At 43.9% G+C, this 21233-nt stretch overlaps 1 protein-coding gene across 11 annotated transcripts in view; it reads right to left on the minus strand.

Annotated features, from left to right (window-relative positions):
• Positions 1-21233, minus strand: part of ARPP21 (cAMP regulated phosphoprotein 21) — a 643283-nt gene that overhangs the window by 578603 nt on the left and 43447 nt on the right. Inside the window, exon 3 of one of the 11 annotated variants that reach the window (XM_033930333.1) lies at positions 339-548. The exons of the other annotated variants lie outside the window; for them this stretch is intronic. The gene's annotated coding sequence lies outside the window, so the exon portion shown is untranslated. The remainder of the gene's footprint in view (positions 1-338; positions 549-21233) is intronic. 11 annotated transcript variants of the gene reach the window in all.

Genomic DNA, 21233 nt, shown 5'->3' on the forward strand with positions numbered 1-21233 from the left:
GTACTCAGCAATAAATATACTACCAGCATTAAATTACAAAATTAAATTAAAATAAAAAACTGACAACATTCTTATTCTCTCCAAACAACTTTTTAGAAATATAAATAAACTGACTACTGCATCCAGCCTGTTTTTTTTAATATGTGGAATCAGTGTCTTTGTGACCTGAGGGTAACAACATAATAAAAATTGCTACAAAATAATGTATATGTTATTACCTATCATAGAGCTTGTATCACGTAGTTTCTACTTCTGGGACTTAACTGACTGGGCTACTATTTTTTTTCTAATAAAAAGATTAAACAGACATCACAACAGTGAAGATATTAAGAACTAACCTTAAAGACTGGTTAAAATTCTTTGAAAAAAATTCACAAAGTTCAAGACTTCCATCCCACAGTCAGTTGTCTCAGGTAAAGTGCAGAGAATACACTCCCAAAGCTAGGCAGAGAAGGAAGATGGCTATCCTTACTGGGTGACTAGGTGATTTCTGCCAGCTCGAGGAGAGGCGATTAGAGTAAGCCTCAAAGGAGTCTTGATGCCAGCATCTAGGGGGTAAGATGAACATACACAAAAGAGTGAAAGCCAAGGGATAAAATGAAATAGGTTTAATCATGGAATGTTTGATCATCTTCCGATGTGTTCGATAAGTGCCCTTCTTGACTATTTAAGCCAGTGGTCTCAAACTCAAACCCTTTTCAGGGCCACATTTGGGATTTGTAGGTACTTGGAGGGCCTCAGAAAAAATAGCTAATATCTTATTAAAGAAATGACAATTTTGCATGAGGTAAAACTCTATAGTTTATAAATCTTTCCTTTTGGCTAAGTCTTAATAATAATATTGTGATTTATAGCTAAAGAGACATATGATCAAGAAACTGTTTTATTTTACTTTTGTGATTATGATAAAAATACCGAGGGCCTCAAAATAGAACCTGGCGGCCCGCATGTGGCCCCCGGACCATGAGTTTGAGACCACTGATTTAAGCCAATTAAGAGAGATCTGAGGGATTTCATACAGGTTCAATATTGCAGGTTTCTTCTTTGAATATCCAGTGCGTTCCAGATCTAGAAGCAGGGCAGATACAATTTCTGCCTTATTCACTCCTTTTTATGCACAGCCTCTTGTCCTGGAGTAAATTTCATTTTTATTCACTAACCAGCATAAAGAGCTTTTACCTTCTCCTCAACTCCACTTTAGGTAGAAAAGTCCAGATCAGAAGTTATTTCTCCAGTAAAATTTAAAAAACCAAAATCAGGCCCAGTGTTCTCCCCAGGGCTTTTTAGCCGGGCGATCCGCCCAGCAAATTTAGATGACCGCCCGGCTGTCATCTATCGGGAATCCTGCTGCTGCCGCCACTCAACATAAAAAAAATCCCCCTCAAAAACCATCTCTCACCGGCTTGGAGATGTGAACTCATGCTTCGGGGCTCTAAGGTGTGCGTGCCGGCTTCCCTTCTCTTCCCTCAGAAACCTGAAGTTACATCCGGGGGGAGGGGGGGGAAAGAGAAGGGAAGCTGGCACGCACACCTTAGAGCCCCGAAGCATGAGTTTGCTACGGGCTAAGGCAGGAGACTGGTCAACGACAGATAGAAGCTTACAACTTGCTTCGGGCCTTCCTTGCTGCCAGGTCCTGCCTACTTTCTGTTTCCGCGAAGGCAGGACCCGGCAACGAGAAAGGCTCGAAGCAAGTTGTAAGCTTCTATCAGTCGCTGACCTATGCCTAATGAGGCAAAAAAGTCACGGTGCAAAGGAAGCCTCTCCTTCGCTCGCTTGGAAACTTCAACGCAGCGCAGGATGCCTATGGTGCAGGACAGGACATTAAACAAATCGGACCTCGCACTCTCTTCCACGCTGTCCTTCCCAACCTCATAGCGAACAAGGAATCTTTCTGGGAGCTCGAGTACGTGATGTCATTGTGCGAGGGGGTTGCCGGTAGTAGAATTCAGGTGGACTGGTCTGGACTTGTACACTATAGGGGTGCGAGTGACATATAACTCCATGATTGATATGACTGATTACTAATTGACAAAGGGCCAAAATTCATTTGTGAATATGTTTTGATATTATTTTATATTTAGCAATTTGTCACTGGAAATAAAACTGTGCAGGTACAGTAGTACTGTGGTATTTTTTCCCCCCAGGATTTGAAGTTTGGATGTAAAGTTATTTAAAGTTTGTTTAGCTCTTGGTAGGATAGTAATTGTGAATCATTTCTAACCAAAATTTGTATGTCTACTCAGTAAACAGGGACGTTCAAGATGCTGAGTGCAAAAAAAAAAAAAGAGAGAGAAAACTTTAAAAATGGTTAACACGTATCATATGAATATAAAGGAGAGAAAAAGCTAATATAAGGAGCCTTTATGCAAAAACTTAAAGAGCTATGTTTAGAAAATAGCTCGGTTTGCATCTTGGAGATAAGGATTTTTTAAATTGAAAATGCAAAATTATGCCAAAATTTCTGGGATGTGGTCATTCGTCCCCCTTCCTCCTAGTAGGTCTACCCATCTCTCCTCCCATACTAGGTCCAACATCCAGTCAGTGGAATGCTTTTTTGTTTGGGGAGCCCAAAAGCACTGCCCAGGCTCCACCCCAGACCCAGCCGCCATACTAATAATAGTACATAACATAAGAACATAAGCATTGCCTCTGTCGGGTCAGACCGGGTTGTGCACAGCAGTCCACTCCTGCGGTGGCCCCCCAGGTCCATGACCTGTAAGTGATCCTTTACCTAAATCATGTATTCCCTATTCATTTAATGTCCTGTATATATGCATTGCCTCTGCCGAGTCAGACCATAGGTCCATCATGCCTAGCAGTCCGCTCCTGCGGTGGCCCCCCAGGTCAATGACCTATAGTGATCTATTACACTAGAGCATTTTGTACTTGTATAGTAACACTCTAATTGTATCCCTGGATCCCCTTTTCCTTCAGGAACTCATCCTGTCCCTTTTTGAAACCCAAAGTCGTACTCTGTCCACCACCCTCTGAGTGAAGAAGAACTTCCTGGCATTTGTTCTGAACCTATCTCCCTTCAATTTTTTAGAGTGCCCTCTAGTTCTTGTTGCCCCCACCAGTCTGAAGAATCTGTCCCTCTCTACCTTCGCTATACCCTTCATGATCTTATAAGTTTCTATCATATCCCCTCTAAGTCTCCGCTTTTCCAGGGAAAAGAGCCCCAGTTCTCCAGCCTCTCAGCATATGAGAGGTTTTCCATGCCCTTTATCATTTTTGTTGCTCTTCTCTGGACCCTCTCGAGTATCGCCATATCCTTCTTAAGGTACGGCAACCAGTACTGAACGCAGTACTCCAGATGCGGTCGCACCATCGCCCTATACAGCGGGAGGATAACTTCCTTGGTTCTGGTAGTGATACCTTTTTTGATAATGCCCAACATTCTGCTTGCCTTTTTGGAGGCCGCAGCACATTGTACCGCCGATTTCATTGTTTTATCCACCAAAACCCCTAAGTCCTTTTCTAGGTTGCCTTTCCCCAGTATTATCCCCCCCATCGTGTAACTGTACATCTGGTTCCCTTTCCCTATGTGCATAACTTTACATTTCTCTACATTGAAGCTCATCTGCTATTTATTTGCCCACTCACTCAGTTTGTTCAGGTCCCTTTGAAGTTCTTTGCATTCCTCTACAGATCTAACCTTGCCAGAGAGTTTTGTGTCATCCACAAATTTTATAACTTCGCACGTTGTCCCTGTTTCCAAGTCATTAATAAATATATTAAATAGCAGTAGTCCCAGCACTGACCCTTGTGGGATGCCACTCGTGACCCCTTTCCGGTCAGAATAGTGTCCCTTTATTCCTACCCTCTGTTTCCTGTTCGCCAGCCAGTTTCTGATCCATCGGTGTATGTCCCCTTCCACCCCGTGGTTCCACAGTTTCCTTAGTAGGCGCTCGTGAGGTACCTTGTCGAAGGCTTTCTGGAAGTCCAGGTATACTATGTCTATTGGATCACCTTTGTCCAAATGTTCGCTTATCCCTTCGAAGAAGTGCAGCAGATTCGGTTGGCAAGATCTTCCAGTACAGAAACCATGCTGGCTTGTTCTCATCAGCTTATTTTTTTCTATATGCTCATTGATACTTTCCTTGATTAATGATTCGGCCATCTTCCCCGGAACTGAGGTTAAGCTGATCGGTCTATAATTCCCCGGGTCGCCTCTGGATCCCTTCTTGAAAATAGGTGTAACATTTGCTATCCATACCTTTTTCAAGGATAGGTTGCAAATATGCTGCAGTAATTCCGCTATTTCGTCTCTAAGTTCTTTTAGTATTCTTGGGTGGATTTCGTCCGGGCCCGGAGATTTGTCAGTTTTTAGCCTATCTATCTGCTTGAGTACGTTCTTCGTGGCTTACCTCCATGCACGATAATTTTTCCTTTTTGTCCCCCTTGAAAAATTTTTCCGGTTCCGGAACATTGGATGTGTCCTCTTTTGTGAAGACCAACGAGAAGAACGTGTTTAATCTGTCCGCTACTTCCTTTTCCTCCGTTACCATTCCTTTCTTGTCACCCTTATCCAGGGGTCCCACCTCCTCCCTCGCCGGCTGTTTTCCCTTCACATATCGAAAGAAGGGTTTAAAGTTCCATGCCTCCTTCGCAAGTCTCTCTTCATACTCTCTCTTTGCTGTTCTGACCACGCGGTGACATTCTTTTTGGTGCTTCCTGTGCTCTTCCCAATTTTCCTCGGTTTTATCCTTCTTCCACGTCCTGAAGGATTTTTTCTTATCCCCTACCACCTTCTTTACTTCTTTGGTTAACCATGCTGGGTCTTTTGCTTGATTCTTTCTGCACCCTTTTCTAAATCTGGGTATATACCGGTTTTGCGCCTCATTCACCGTGTTCTTGAATAAGGTCCAGGCTTGGTTCACCGTCTGTGCCTTTCTGGAGCTGTTCTTGAGTTTTCTCTTTACCATTTGTCTCATGGCATCATAGTTCCCTTTCCTGAAGTTGAACGTTGTTACAATGGTTCTCCTCCTCTTTGGCATACTTAGTTCCACTTTGAATTGGATCATGTTGTGGTCACTGTTCCCTAAAGGTCCCATTACTTCCACTTCTTGGGCAGGTCCTCTCAGCCCGTTGAGGATTAAATCCAGAATAGCTGTCCCTCTCGTTGGTTCCTTGACAACCTGTTCCAAGTAGCCTCTAGGAACTCCGATTCCTTTGAACATTTTGAGACTCCATGGTTCCAGTCTATCCCTGGGTAGTTGAAATCTCCTATAACTATGGTGTTTGCGCTTTTACATTCTCGCCTCAACTCGGCTATCAGTTCTACATCCATTGCATCTGTTTGCCCGGGTGGGCGGTAGTACAGTCCCATCTTTATCTCAGTCCCCTTTCTTCCTGGAATTTTAACCCATATTGATTCCAGTTGGCCATTTGTTGTTGCTGCGTCCACACCGGTCAATGGAATGGTATCCCTTACGTAAAGTGCTATTCCTCCTCCTTTTTGATGTGTCCTGTCTCTTCAGTAGAGCTTGTACCCTAGTAGTGCTGTGTCCCATTTGTTGTCCTCGTTCCACCAAGTTTCCGTGATTGCTATAATGTCTAGATTCTCATCTTTGGCCCTGATTTCCAGTTCCCCCATCTTGTTCTTCAGGCTTCTTGCATTAGCATACAAACAGTTCAAGTTAGAGAATGACACGGGGAAAAATTCTGTCCCCGGCTCACCATCCTCTGCACCGCCCCGTCACCGCCATCCCATTCACCGCCCCGTCACCGTCCCCATAGCATCCATATAAGCCTCAGTACTGCGAAACATCATGAAGACAGAAGAGAGTCCTGCCACTACTACTGCACTGAGAATCTGTTTCAGTGCCTCTGCCCTGTAATAAAAACAGAACATAAAATAAATCAATTGACTTGTCCTCCCTTGCAATGACGTGTCCCCCATGTTCACCTATAGCTCGAATCAGGTCAATTGTGCACACTAAAAATGGAGGAGGATCTGGAACATGAGCGCAGGCAGGCAGTGATACAAAAACAGCAGACACCCGACCGATTGCAGCGTTCCGCCATCTCCCTTCCTCCACCTCACCTTAGATGTAGAGTATGGCAGCTTTCTTTTTCGCCCAGCCGCACGCGCGGCTGCTCATTTGTTCAATATTCTCCTCTGACGCAACCGGAAACAGGAAGTTGCAAGAGAGGAGAAGATTGAACAACTCGAGCAGCCGCGTGTGCAGCTGGGCGAAAAAGAAAGCCGGCATACTCTACATCAGTGTTTTTCAACCTTTTTACACCCGTGGACCGGCAGAAATAAAATAATTATTTTGTGGACCGGCAAACTACTAGGACTAAAATTTTAAAACCCTGTTTCCGCCCTCCTTCCCATGTCCTTAGTGCCCCTTCCTGTCTTTAGTGCCCCTAGTGCCTCCTTCCTATGCCCCTCTCACTGCCTCCCCTCTGGCCTCGGTCTGGGTTTACAAATAATTTCTTTTGAGGAATGGTGTCTATTGTAATAAAACCCTATGGGGCTTGGGTCACTATAGGGTTTCTGGGTTTCCGCTCATTGAGCAAAAGTTTAAAGAAATCAGTATCTAAGCTGGCTATCAACTACTGCCTGACTTGATTGCATTACACCAAAGTTGGCCATCTTCAGCATGCTTTTTTTGTGTATATATACATATACATACATTCTCTAAAGAAAATGTTCTAGCTCACAATGACTAGGCATTTGACAATGCATCCGGTTGCTGTCCATCTATTTTATGCCACATTCCAATGGCTACACTAAATAAACTAGCTTCTCTGCACTTAAGTAGTAGAATGACTGAACTTTCTCACGATCTTCGCACAGCTCTCACGAACGTAGTGGGAGAGGCTGACGCCCGGAGGCATCTGCAGGGGAAGCCAATGAGGCCACCCAAAGCGAGGCCGAATCTCAAGCGAGCAACCCCCAGCCGCACAAAAATAACCCGCTCTGAGGCTTAAAGGTGGAAGTTCTCGAGTTTCCGACGTCCCAAAAATAGCCGGTGCAAGCCCTGCCCTCCCTCCCCCCCCCCCCCCCCCCCGCCGGCTCCTACTCCCAGGGAGGTTTGGCGCCGGAAGTCTTCTTTCCGACTCAATTCTGAAGTCGGAGAGGATATTCTGGGCCAGCCAGCAGCGATTGGCTCGCCCAGAACGTCCTCTCCGACGTCAGAATTGACATCGGAAAGACGTCCTGTCGGCTTTAGCGACAAACTGAGAGCAGGGGAAAAGGAGAGGCTTTTTTTTTTCCCACGCAGACTGGCAGAAATTCAACCGGTGCTCTTCATCAAAGGTGAGGTGGAGGGAGGGAGGGAGATGGCCGGGTGGGGACCGCGCGATCTTTGGTTGCCTCACTGCGGAGACAAGTCCATTCACCGCTCCACGGGGCGGTGAATGGCCTTGACCCGTCCCAGCAGAGGCCACTATTTTTTCTTTCCCGTTTCGGCGGGTTACCCGCGGCTAAACGCTGCTAGCCGCGGGTAACTGCCACCGTGTCATTCTCTAGTTCAAGTCTCGATTGTTTTGTTTTCTTGTTATTTTCCCTGCAGATTTTTGCTTGTTGTCTCTCTTGTCCTCCCCCAGTGATGCTTGGTATGATTCCTCTGTATGTTCATTCCCTTCGTCTTGTTCCTTATTGTCTTCCCCATGTAGTAGATTCTTCCTATCCCTTTCCTGATTTGTCTGGCTCCGCCGGTAATTCGTTGCTTGTTTGCCCTTGTTGATGTCTTCCCAGCATTTTCCCCTCTCAGTATCCTTTCGGGATACTGTCTTCCAAATCAACACCTGGTTGACTGTCGGCTTTCCCCTTCCTCTCAGTTTAAAGCTTGATCTATTCCTCTCCTGATGTTGTTTGCTAGTATTCTAGTTCCTGCCGTGCTCAGGTGAAGTCCATCTCTCCTGTAGAGCTTGTTCTTGCCCCAGAACGTTGTCCAGTTCCTCATGAAGAGAAATCCCTCTTCTTCACACCATCTCCTCAGCCACGTATTTATTGATTGTAGTTCCATCTGCCTCTTCACATCAGCCCTCGGTACTGGTAGGATCTCCGAGAACGCTATCCTCTGAGTCCTCATCTTCAGCTTCCTTCCCAAGATCTTGAACTGTTCGGTGAGTGCCTTCCCATTGTAGTCTCTCCTAGCGACATCATTTGTTCCGACGTGGACTATCACTGCCGTCTCTTCAGTCTCTGCTCCTTCCAGGATCCTTTCAATTCTGTCGATGATGTCCTTGGTTCTTGCTCCTGGGAGACAGGTCACCAGCCGATCCTCTCTCCCTCCTGCTATGTGACTGTCCATCTGTCTCAAGATGGAGTCTCCCACCAGGATTGCAGATTTCCCTTCTTTCAGTCTCCGCTGCGGTCGCAAATCAGTGTCGTTGGTGGTTCTCATTTCATCCTTCTTCCTTGGTGTCAGATAGTCCGTGTCCTCTGCTCAGTGCATCCTCCTTGTACGTGTGCTGCTCGGGTTCTTGTTCTTCTACTCTCCTGTAGGCGTCCTCGATGAACTGCTCAAATTCTCTGACCTGTTCCTCGATGTGTCTCTCTCTCGTGGGGTAATCGGCTGTCAGGAATAGGTCTTCTGAGATGTAGAGTCCCTCTAGTTCCTGGATCCTGTGCTTCAGATGACTGACTTCACTCTTCAAGCTCTTCAGTTCCTGACATTGTCCGCACACATACGACTGTCTCCACGAGGGGAGGTACATGTGACAGTCCATGCAGTACACTGGGAAGCTCAACCCCTGGGCTCCTGCAGCTTCCATACTTGTCCGACTTCTAGAAGTTCCTATACTCCTTGCTTGCACGCTCACTCCTGTTCCTTGCTCTTCCTTATCTTCTTCTTCTTCTTTCCGCTTGCGTGTGCGCTCTGTCCTGCTCTTCCTAGCCCTTTCTGCCTGTAAAAGCCTTTTGCTTGAGTTTGCCTTTTCTTAACCCTCCACCGCTGCCTTCTGCTTTTCTTAACCCTCCACCTTCTGCTTATGTGAGTTCCCTCTGTTTTTGTGTGTTCTCTCTTCTCTAGTGTGTTCTTTCTCTGAGTGTGTTCTCTCTTCTAGTGTGTTCTCTCTCTGGATAGTTTACCTCTTAGGCCTGCCTCCTGGGCCTGCCCTTTTCCTGTCTTCTGTTCTTACAGCTATCTGTGCCCCCTGTGCCTGTCGCTTCTCTTTTGCTCTTGTGTGGGTGCAGCCCCCTGGACCTACCTGTTCCCTGTCTTCAGTGCCTTCAGTCCCTTTTCTTCACTTGCCTGTATGTGACTTTCCTCCTATGCGCTTGCTGCCCCTTACTGTGCTGTCTCTCCTCGTACTCTCGGGTGTAAGTCCAGCTCTTCTTAAGGCTCTTCGCAAAGGCGCTCTCGCTAAGGCGAGCGCCAAACGGCTGCGCGCCATTGGCTCCCCTCCTATTAAGGGGGTGGGTGGAGCTAACTCTCGCCACTACCCGCTCCTCACTCCCGCTGGTCCCTGCTTCCTCCTTCACTTGCCTCTCTCTGCCAACTCTCCTGCTTCTTTAGCTGCCGCCCGATCTGCTTGCCTCCACTAATTGTAAATACTATTTCTTCCATTCATTTTTCACATACACACAATATAATCTTATTAATACATAATGGTAACCACAAAATTAAACTACACAAAGCACACTCTTTTACCCCTCCCCACCTTGCAAAGCATTTCTTCCTCTCTCCTCCACCCCCATGTGCAACGTCCACCATCTCTCTCTTATTCCTTCCCTTTTTGCAAAGGGAGTGAGGAAAGAAAGATAGAGGGATCAAGGGTTTATCACTCCAACTCCTTCTACTGCTACATCCAACATTTCTCCCTCTCTCATCCCCCCTGGACTGTGTGCAATATCTTTTGCCCCTGTCCACCAGCCCCATGCCCAACATTTCTCCTTCTATTACCCCTCTCCAGAACCATGCAACATCTCTTCCTCCATTCCCTCCATCACCAGGTCCAACATTCTTCCCTCTTGCATCTGTCCCACTGTTCCCTCTCCACCACCACATCCAACATTTCTCCCTCTCGTCTCTCTCTACCTTACTCCTCTCCAACCAACATGTCCAACAATTCTCTTCCTATGCCCAACATTCTTCTCTTTCTTCCATTCCTCATGTACACCATCTCTTTCCCTCACATCCATGCTCAACAATTTTTCCTTTCTATTCCCTCCTCCACCTCAGCATCTCTTTCCTTCTATCTTTCCATCCTATGTCCCATGTTCATGCCCCTTTCCCTCCCTTCCTTCTGTATCCCAAGTTTGTGCCCCCTTCCTCCTTCCTTACAGACTTTGTCTTAAGTTTGTGTCCCCTCTCTTCCTTCTATGTCCCAACATGTCCCTCTCTCCATTCTGTGCCCCAAGTTCATGCTCCCACCCCTCCTTCCTTCCTTTGTCCTAAGTTCATGCCCCTTCCTTCTGTATCCCTCCCTTCCTTTGGTATCCCAAGTTTGTGCCCCCTCCCTCCTTCCTGACATTTTCTCTACGTACAGTGTGCTTTGTGTTTTTTAAAATTTTATTGTTGGTAGATCATTTTGACTTGGTCATTTTAAAAGTAGCTCACAAGCCAAAAAAGTGTGGGCACCCCTGCTGTAGAGCCATTTCTCGTATGATTGGATGAGCTATATTTATCTCTTTTTTTTAGTTGTTTAAATTCATGCAGAAATAAATGGCTAGATTGAACCTAATGACTTCATTAACGCCTTTTCCTTTTTTAAACCTCTATACCATTTGAAAGAGGGCAAATATCTAATTATTCCCTTCTAGAATTGGATACTTCTTAAATTTAATAAAAATATTCTGGCACAAGTGTCAAACCTTAAAAAAAGAAGTCATATTGAGCATTGGAAAATAATAATAAACTAATAAAAAAAATTAGTACACATTTAGGGCTCCTTTTACTAAGTTGCGATAGTGGTTTTAGCGTGCGCTTAGCGCGCACAGAATTGCCATGTGAACTAGACGCTAACGCCAGCATTGAGCTGGCTTTAGTTTTCCCGCTTAGCACAGGGGTTTGCGCGCGCTAAAAATGCTAGCGCACCTTAGTAAAAGAAGGGTTTCATTTTCCCCATCCCACCCCACCCGGCTACTTTTTCATGCCACCCGGCTGGAAAAAATTTCTGGGGAGAACACTGAGGCCCTATGGTAGAATCAGCAGACATAAATAAACAATGTTGTAAAATTGTACAGGTATTACCATTGGGATGTGGTAAAAACAAATAAATAAAAAATTCAAGTCTGCTAGCTTGAGTCTTAAACAAAGGGTATAATGCCCGAAGTTGCCTGCCTCAAATATCAAGCTATTAATTCAACCTGTTGCTGCTTTAACTACTACTTCATGACACTGGGCTCTCTGAATAAAATCTATGTGTCCTGGTTTCTATGCTGACTTTTGCACGACCTATACGTGTTATGTGTTCTTTCGATCATCTCTCAGGCAGAACACAGCTCGTCTAACTTTGCTTTCAAGTTCTCCTCTAATTAAACAGTCATTCAGCTTGCTATAGAAATTCCCTGCAGGCATGCTACTATAATCTTCTGCTGACCTACTGTCCCAGACCAACAGCAAGTCTTTTCACTCTTCTTTCAAGTGATGGCCACAAGAAAAACCAAGGCAGCCCAGAAAGAAAGTGAATTACAATCCATGATGAGGTGTTTAACTCCTAACAGTAAATCTTTTGATATGATGCTGCTATTTTGAGGGGAGGCACCCATCTTCTATAGGAAAGTAGGCACCTACTTTTCTTTATAGCATGCTACTCAACTCAGTTCTTAGGGCACACCTAACCATTTGGGTTTTCAGGATATCCACAATGAATATGCATGAGATATTTTCATGTGCCTCCTTCTAAGTAGACAAAACTATTTCATGCATATTCATTGCAGATATCCTGAGAAACTGAGAGGTTGGCTGTGCCCTGACTGGGTTGAAAAGTATAGCATATGCGCTTAGGCTCAAGCACTTACAGCAGCCACAGAGCTTGCATGTGTGCACCTAAAAGCCAAAGATATTTTGTATAGAATGCCAGAAGTTCTCAAAAATTAAAACTTACATTTCCCTCTTTCAGTGGTAAAAACAGAACCTTTAAAAGATTTAGTCATTCTTTTGCTTTTAAATTAACTGAATTCTGGAATGCTTTACCACTTAAATTAAAGCAGTTTAGGTTCTTATGCTTTATTCCGGAAAGTTCTGAAAACTTTTTTGTTTGCTAAACATTTTGCAAATTAACTATTTCAGTCTACTTTTCCTTGTCAATTTTATGTATTATGTATTACATTATTGTTAACTGAGTCGAGCTCCTTTTGGTTGATGACTCGGTCTATAAAACTAAGTTTTAGTTTAGTTTAGATGACAATATCGGTGGCCACCTAAGAAGCGGCCACCGAACACATGTCAATCACACACCGGCATCCTAGGCAGAATCATGCCTACCCTCCTGGACAGATGCCTGAAATGTAGGCCAGCATTTTGAAGGCTTAAATTACAGGCACCTGTCTCTCATCTACGGAGAAATGGACCTGCCCAAGGCCACTTCCAGGTGAAGCCATGCTCTTGACCCGCCTTGGAAGTGCTTAAGCATCACGACGCGTTTCCTAGATGCACTCCATAAGCCTACAATGTAAGCGTTCTGCTTCAGTGAGGAGGAGTTGTTTTTTTTTTAATGTGCAATCCAATTGGCTGCCCAACGGCGATAGGATATCTACCACTGCCTACCATCAGAATGTGTGTTTTCAAGAATTAGGCTCATAATTTCTAGAACCATTCTAGAAGTTACATATATGAGTCCAACCACACTTCACTCAGGCTTGCCTATGTGCACACCAACCTGTAAAATATGTGCTATGTAAGATAGATATATTCAAAGAATAGCATTTACATGCATATATGATGCTATTCTAATAATTTATGTGCATAACTGTAGCTATATGATTTATATAATTAGCCACACAATGGGCAATTTTATGACTGGACACCTACATTTGAGTCCTTTGCAGGAGTACTCAAACCTGTCGCAGGGGTCCACAGGCCAAGTGAATTTTCAGGATAGTCCTAATGAATATGCATGAGGGAGACTTGCAAATTAAAAGTAAATCTCTCTCATCAAGTTTCAAGTTTATTAAAAATTTATTATACTGCCTAATCAATAAAAACAGTCAAGTTAAACATATTTGGGGAAACAATTAACCAAACAGACAAACTTGTACAAAAAGGGAAAAAGGGGTCGAACTACAATATGTAAAGAGACACTGAATGAAAGAACAAGAGGTAGGGAAATGACCAAAAGAAGAGAAGTCAAATTGTCCTGAGAAGGACAGTTGCTGTTAATCAGTACCTTTAAAAGAGTAGTTACTACTAGAAGGCTTCTTTAAATAAGAAGGTTTTTAATTTAAATTGGGAGTACCCTGGAAACCCGTCTGGCCTGTGGACTAGAGAATGACAGGGGACAAATTTTTTCCCGATCCCCGTGGGAACTCATTTTTCCATCCCCGAACCCATCCTTTTCCTGTTCCTGCCCAGGTCATGCAAGCTTCAACCTTATCTGCACAAGCCTCAAACACTTTAATATCATAAATGTTTGAGGCTTGTGCGGTTAAGGCAGAGCTTAGAGGAATGGGGCAGGGACAGCAGCAAAACTGACAGGGAAATTGAGTTCCTGTGGAGACAGGGAAAAATGTATCCCTGTGTCATTCTCTACTGTGGACTCCTAGGACAGGTTTGAGTATCCCGCTGTACCTACTACAAGCACCTATACATATGTATATACTTACCTGCAGGGGGCCTAACCACTACTGTGACAATGTACATAAGAAGCATATTGGCTGCTTTATCAATAAAAATTATTTTTAAAAAAAGAAGCATATTTATGCCTTCATTCTCTCCTACATGGACTACTGCAATGCACTATTCAATTGTCTCACAACAAAGAGTATACATCATCTTTAACATGTATAGAACGCAGCAATCAGACTCCTGAAGAACCTTCCTGTCCACGACCCTCTCTCCCAGGCTCCCAGGCTCCCAGGAGAATTGACCAGCCTGTCAATAGGGTGGTGCCAGAGGAACTACTCTTAATCAGTAATAGCCAGTAATATGTGTCATATGGGTGGTTAGGGGTCCATAAGTCTTATTGCCTGGTGGTTTAGGTAACTGTCAATCTTACGGCCTCTTCTATCAAATTGCGCTAGCTATTTTTAACGCAGAGAGCCGCACTGCTCACGATGCTCATAGGAACTCTGAGCATCGGGAGCAGCGCGGGCCATTCAGCACGGCTCACCGAGCTACAAACTGCTAGCGCAGTTTGATAGAAGAGGCCCTTAGTATTTCTACATGCTTAGCTTATGACTCTAGGACTTTGCAGAACGGGATCAAGAATAATTATCCACACACAAATGAAAGCAGTACTCTTAAGCATTTCATTAAGATAAAACATGATTGTGCATATCACACATACCAAAACAATGATAATACTAACCTCCCCCCCCCCTTTGGGATGTGAACCTGCATTGATGGACTGAAACAGCTGAGAGAGCTTAGGCTTGCTGCTTTAATCTGTTTCCAGAAGGTTTATAGGTTCATATAACCTGCATCTATCATTTATTCCCACCAAAAACAGAAAATTGTGATTGAGGTTGTTTGAGCTGAATTGCATTTTCTTCTTTACTGGATAAAAATATAATGCATAGTTGTTTACTTTTACTTTAAAATCTCTGAGGAGGTAAAGTGACAGAGATTCTGAAAAGTTTTGTTTGCTTAAGATAATGATGCTGTGGTCTTTGTACAGTGATATAGGTATACACCAGTGACTCCCAAGCCTGTACTGGGGGAACCCCAAACAGTCAAGTTTTCTGGATATCCGCACTAAATATGCATGTGAGAAATTTGTATGCAGTGGAAGCTGTGCATGCCAATCAATCTCATGAATATTCATAGCAGATAATCAAAAAACCAAGGACAGATTTGGGAAGCACTGGTGTACACAGTGCTGCCAATAACATATTATACTGTTGCAGGTTCCCTACCCTTAGCAGCTTAGCAAGTGATTTGTTTTTGGTCATAGAATATGATAACTAGAACATTAACCCACAATTTCTCAGCTCATATTGTTTTTATTTATTTTTGCTTTGATCACTACTGTATGTTACTTACATGTACAGTTGCCAATGTCACAACATGTACTTTTTGAATGTTTTCCTGTTACTAGAACATTATTTATACTAGCTCAAAAAAATTTTTTCTCTCCCAATATCAATGTGTTAACTAAGAATAATAGTCACAGCCTCTATTTGCTTCAAGACAAAAGATGATTTAGTCACCATCGATGATTTTTGTGACTAAGAAAAACATGAATAATTGATAGTTTAATATCTGTCAAGGGACATGAACAAGTGCATATTAATTTACTTACAACATAATATGTAAGCATTTTATAAATTCTCTTAGTAAAGCTTTAGATTTTTAATTTTAGAAATATAAAAAGATGGCTCTTGGTTTTCTTTGCTATCAGATTACAATGGCACTGTATGTTTCTGCTCCACAGCAAAAAACATAACATGGACATCTGTGACCACTGTCATCACCACCATCCTCGCTGTTCCAGCTGAGTCCTTGTTTATCAATTCGTAATTACATTGGCTCAGATGCACTGTATAATGTCCTATTATTCATCTTGGACTGCCTGCTCCAAACCATGTTAGGTGGCATATCTTTTCTCTGACCCCTTTCCCATGCCACCATATATTATCGATAGTGTTATTCAAAATACTAGGACAGTACAAGTAAAAATAAAAATAAATGCATGTTTTAATATTTAAATTAAAGTAAAATAATGAAGAACACATTAAAACATTTAGGGGTCCTTTTACTAAGGCACGCTAGTTGATCTAGCGTGTGCTAAATCAGCTAGCACGCCTCAGTAAAAGGACCCCTTACTTAGGTGAAAGTAAAAACATTATTATATAATACTTTTTGAGTAAAAGCTAAAAGTACCGCAACTACACAGTAACATAGTAAATGACAGCAGATAAAGACCCACATGGTCCATCCAGTCTACCCATTCTTCCTAGGAGAAACACTGACTGCATGAGTAGAAGACTGGCTTAGCAGCAGACTTCAAAGGGTGATGGTAAACGGTATTCCCTCAAAAACGTTGGAAGTGACCAGTGGAGTACCACAGGGCTCGGTCCTGGGCCCGATACTATTTAATATCTTTTTAAGGGATTTGCCTCAGGGACTTCGAGGCAAAATTACATTATTTGCCAATGACGCTAAACTATGCAACGTTGTGGGCAGCGCAGCAAAACCTGACAGCGCAACCATGCCCAACACTATGGAGCAGGACCTACTTTTACTGGAACAATGGTTCAGTACTTGGCAACTGAATTTTAATGCCAAAAAATGTAAGGTAATGCACCTTGGTAGCGGAAATCCATGCAGAACATACACCCTGAATGGTGAAAAGCTAACAAGAACTGTAGCAGAACGGACTTGGGAGCAATCATCCGGGAAGATATGAAAGCTGCCAATCAGGTGGAGAAAGCTTCAACAAAGGCTAGACAAATGATGGGTTGCATCAGAAGGAGCTTCATCAGCCGAAAGCCTGAAATCATACTGCCATTATACAGATCCATGGTGAGACCTCACCTGGAGTACTGTGTTCAATTTTGGAGGCCACATTATCAAAAAGATGTGAAGAGAATGGAGTCGATTCAACGAATGGCCACTAGGATGGTCTCAGGACATAACGATCTCCCATATGAAGAACGTTTGAGCAGGCTGCGCTTATAATCTCTCGAAGAGCACAGAGAAAGGGGGGACATGATAGAAACATTCAAATACATCACGGGCCGCATTGAGGTGGAGGAAGAAATCTTTTTTATTACGGGTCCCATGGCAACAAGAGGGCATCCGCTAAAACTCAGGGGGGGAAGATTTCATTGGGACACCAGGAAATACTTCTTCACTGAAAGGGTAATTGATCGATGAAATGGTCTTCCACGTCAGGTAGTCAAAACCAGTAATACGCTCGACTTCAAGGGACGATGGGACAGACAAGTGGGGTCGCTCCAGAGGAATGCTTAAAAGATGGATTCTCGAGGGAGGGAGGGTTCTTGAGTGGGCAGACTTGTTGGGCCGTTGGCCCTTTTCTGCCGTCATACTCTATGTTTCTATGGAAGCTCAGAACGGTTTACATGAATTTATTCAGGTTCTCAAGCATTTTCCCCTATCTGTCCTAGCGGGCTCACAAACTATCTAATGTAACTGGGGCAATGGGGGGATTAAGTGACTTGCCCAGGGTCACAAGGAGCAGCGTGGGTTTGAACCCACAACCTCAGGGTACTGAGGCTGTAACTTTAACTATGACTGCTACATGTAGGTAGTTAAATATGATGCAATCTTTGTACAATATGTTAGAACCATAAGTACTGCTAACAGTATTTAATTTGCTAATCTCAACACATTAAGAAGTTTCCCTTCCCCCTTGCGATGCAAATCACCCTCACTCGGCTAAGGGGAGATATGGTTGAAGTCTATAAAATCCTGAGTGGAGTAGAATGGGTACAAGTGGATCGATTTTCACTCCGTCACAAATTACGAAGACGAGGCTGACAGTGACACTCGATGAAGTTGCAGAGAAGTAGTTTTAAAACCAATAGGAGGAAATATTTTTTCACTCAGAGAATAGTTAAGCTCTGGAACATATTGCCAGAGGTTGTGGTAAGAGCGGATAACGTAGATGGTTTTAAGAAATGTGTGGACAATTTCCTGGAGGAAATGTCCATATTGAAACAGACATGAGGGAAACAACTGCTTGCCCTGGATCGGTAGCATGGAATGTTGGTACTCCTTGGGTTTTGGTCAGGTACTAGTGACCTGGATTGGCCACTGTGAGAACAGGCTACTGGGCTTGATGGACCATTGGTCTGACCCTGTAAGGCTATTCTTATGTTCTTAAAGTGGTATACAATATGCAGAGTTGGTAACATAGTAAATGGTCTACCCAGTCTGCCCATTAGTTACATGCATTATAAATTCATAAATTAGATTAAGATTGTCCTTTTTACTTTGATATTTCTGGGCCATAGACTATAAAGTATACCTGGTACTGTCTTTAGGTCCCAACTTCTAGAGCTGCTGCCAAAGCTAACTACAGCCCATCCAACTATTCCGTCGCTTGCAGATACATACCGTAAAGTCTGCCCAGCAACATCCTCATATTCTAAGTTACTGGAGTTCCCATCAATGTCCTCCCTAGCCCATCCTATACTGAATAACCATATACGGGACACAGACCACGCAAGTCTGCCCAGTATCAGCCTTAGCTCTTCAATATATTATTCATTTTCTGGATTAGAGATCTTCTGTGTTTATTCCATGCTTTTTTAAAATTCCATCACTGTTTTCCTTTCAACCACCTTCCTGCCATTTGCAGAACACAGTAGTGCTGCCCGATTTGTGATTCGAATCGATTCGTTTTTACAAAAAACAAACAAAAAAAAAAAAAACACTCACTGATTCAAGTCGGCCCCCTTGCTAAAGGGGCTTTCCCTCTGCCACCCGAGTCCATCCATCTAATGTAACTTCCGGTTTTACAAAACCGGACGTTACATCAGAAGCAAGGACTTCGGCAAAGGGAGTGCTAAAAAATAGTAGTAAGTTTTAAAAATTAGTAATAATGAAAGGTCTCATCCTTAATGCACGCTAGCGAAAGAAAGCGCTGACTGTTTCCCCTGCGCGCGCGATCCCAGATGCAGAAAGCGAACGTGACTCTCCCTCCCCCTGGTTCTGACCTGCAGCCACCAGTTTTCTCACAGTCCAGGCCGACCGCACGGTTTTCAACCAGATGCAGCGCTGATTCGGTGCCAGTAAAAAGGAGACCATCTAGGCTGCCAATGCTGCTTTTCAGTGTGCTTCGCTCTCGTCTCTCTTCCTGTTGGCTACAACATGCAGGGTAATGTCATGCATCTCGGCAGCGGTAATCCATGCAGAACTCACACCTTAAATGGAGAAACACTAGCTACGACTTCAGAAGAACGAGACTTGGGAGTAATCATCAGTGCAGACATGAAGGCTGCCAAACAGGTAGAGAAGGCCTCATCCAAGGCAAGGCAAATGATGAGATGTATCAATAGAAGCTTTGTCAGCCGCAAGCCTGAAGTCATAATGCCACTGTACAGAGCCATGGTGAGACCTCATCTGGAATACTGTGTGCAATTCTGGAGGCCACATTACCGTAAAGACGTGCTTAGAGTCGAGTCGGTTCAGCGGATGGCCACTAGGATGATCTCTGGGCTCAAGGGTCTCTCGTATGAGGAAAGACTAAACGAATTGCAGCTCTAACTCTAGAGGAACGCAGGGAAAGGGGGGACATGATTGAGACATTTAAATACATCACAGGGCGTGTCGAAGGGGAAGACGACATCTTCTTTCTCAAAGGACCCTCGGTCACAAGGGGACACCCGCTCAAACTCAGAGAAGGGAAATTTAATGGCGACACCAGGAAGTATTTCTTCACAGAAAGAGTAGTAGAACACTGGAACAAGCTTCCAGTGCAGGTGATCAAGGCCACCAGCGTGCTTGATTTTAAGAATAAATGGGACATCCATGTGGGATCCTAACGAGGGTCGAAATAAGGAACTAGGACGTTAGCACTCAGACTTAATGGAGGGGGTCAGTAGAGTGGGCAGACTTGATGGGCTATAGCCCTTTTCTGCCGTCATCTTTCTATGTTTCTATAAGCTAATCCTCCCTCCAACTCCAGTCATGCCTAAGCAAAAGGCTTGGGGTCCTCGGGGTTAGGAGACTTCAGTTGAACCATCCTCACCACCCTTCGAGATTTTGATAATTAAAGTAAAAAAACAAAACTGCATGAAGCTGCCAGAAATCCCAGATTGTTCTGAAGGATCCACTAGATAACTTGATAGGTCTCGTGCTGTTTCTTCACTAGGGTGGAGGGGGGAAGATGGATGGTGGAGGGGAGATGAACTTGGGGGAGATCATGGAGAGGAGAGATGGGGAGAGGGATGGAAGAAATAATGGATCTAAAAACAGGAGAGGGAGAGAGATGGTGGACAATGGGATTTAGGAAGGTAATGAACAGAAAGGGAGAGAAGTTGGACACAAGGGATGGTGTAGAGGGGGGTAGAGATACTGGATAGGAGGGTAGTTGGGAAGAGAATGGGAGAGATGGTGAACCTTGGGGTGGTGGAGTAGGAGGGAGAGATGCAGGATGAAAGGGTAGTTAAGAAAAGGAGATGGTGGATCTGGGGATGGTGGGGTCCATTGCTGCAGCTGCGGGGATGGAGACAAAAAAAGGAAAAATGCCAAACCTCTGGGGGAGGAAAGGAAAACAGAAGGGGAGAACAGAGATAGAAGGTGGATGGTTAGCACGAAGAAAGAAGGAGACCCTGGCAAGCACATTATCAGAAGACAACCAGAGCCTGCGACCAACATGATTTGAATAATGACCACACAACAAAAGGTAGAAAAAATAATTTTACTTTTGTTTTGAGATTACTTTTACTTTAAAATCTCTGAGGAGGTGAAGTGACAGAGATTCTGAAAAGTTTTGTTTGCTTAAGATAATGATACTATGGTCTTTGTACAGTGATATAGGTATACACCAGTGACTCCCAAGCCTGAAATGTGTATCCTGCCAAAGCTGGTGTTAGACCGCGAACGTGAGCTAGGATTTAACAGAGAGAGGAAAAGTATTTTTTGTTTATTTTGTTTACACCACAGTGCCAGTGTGGGTAGGAGAGGGCAAAGGGGGTGAAGAGGCTATAAAATAAACCCACCAAGATGTTTGGAAAAAACAAAACACCCAATTGGGCAGGAAAATCGAATCAAAAAATCGATTCAATAGGCTGAATCGAATCAAAATATTTTTTCCTGAATCAGGCAGTACTAGAACACAGTGCCTAGAAGTCTGTCCAGCACTGCTCTTAACATCCAACTCTTGTCCAACATAATGCCTCCACAGACATGTTTTTCTACCATCCCACCTATTTTTGAATTCCTTCACTATTTTTGACTCCCCACCTTTCCTGGAGTGGCATTTAAGGTATACACTACCCTGTGAAAGTGTTTCCTGACATTATCCCTATGTCTACTGTCCTGCAACTTCCTTTCGTGTCCACTAGTTCTACAGCCTCCACATCTCTTGTTTCTATATTAATACCATACAAATAGTTAAATGTCTATATGTCTCCTCTCTCTCCTTTTCTCTAGTGTATGCATATTCAGATCTTCCAGTTTCTTCTCATATGTCTTATGACGCAA

Source organism: Geotrypetes seraphini, chromosome 2, assembly GCF_902459505.1.
Source record: "Geotrypetes seraphini chromosome 2, aGeoSer1.1, whole genome shotgun sequence".
NCBI classification, from domain to species: Eukaryota; Metazoa; Chordata; class Amphibia; order Gymnophiona; family Dermophiidae; genus Geotrypetes; species Geotrypetes seraphini.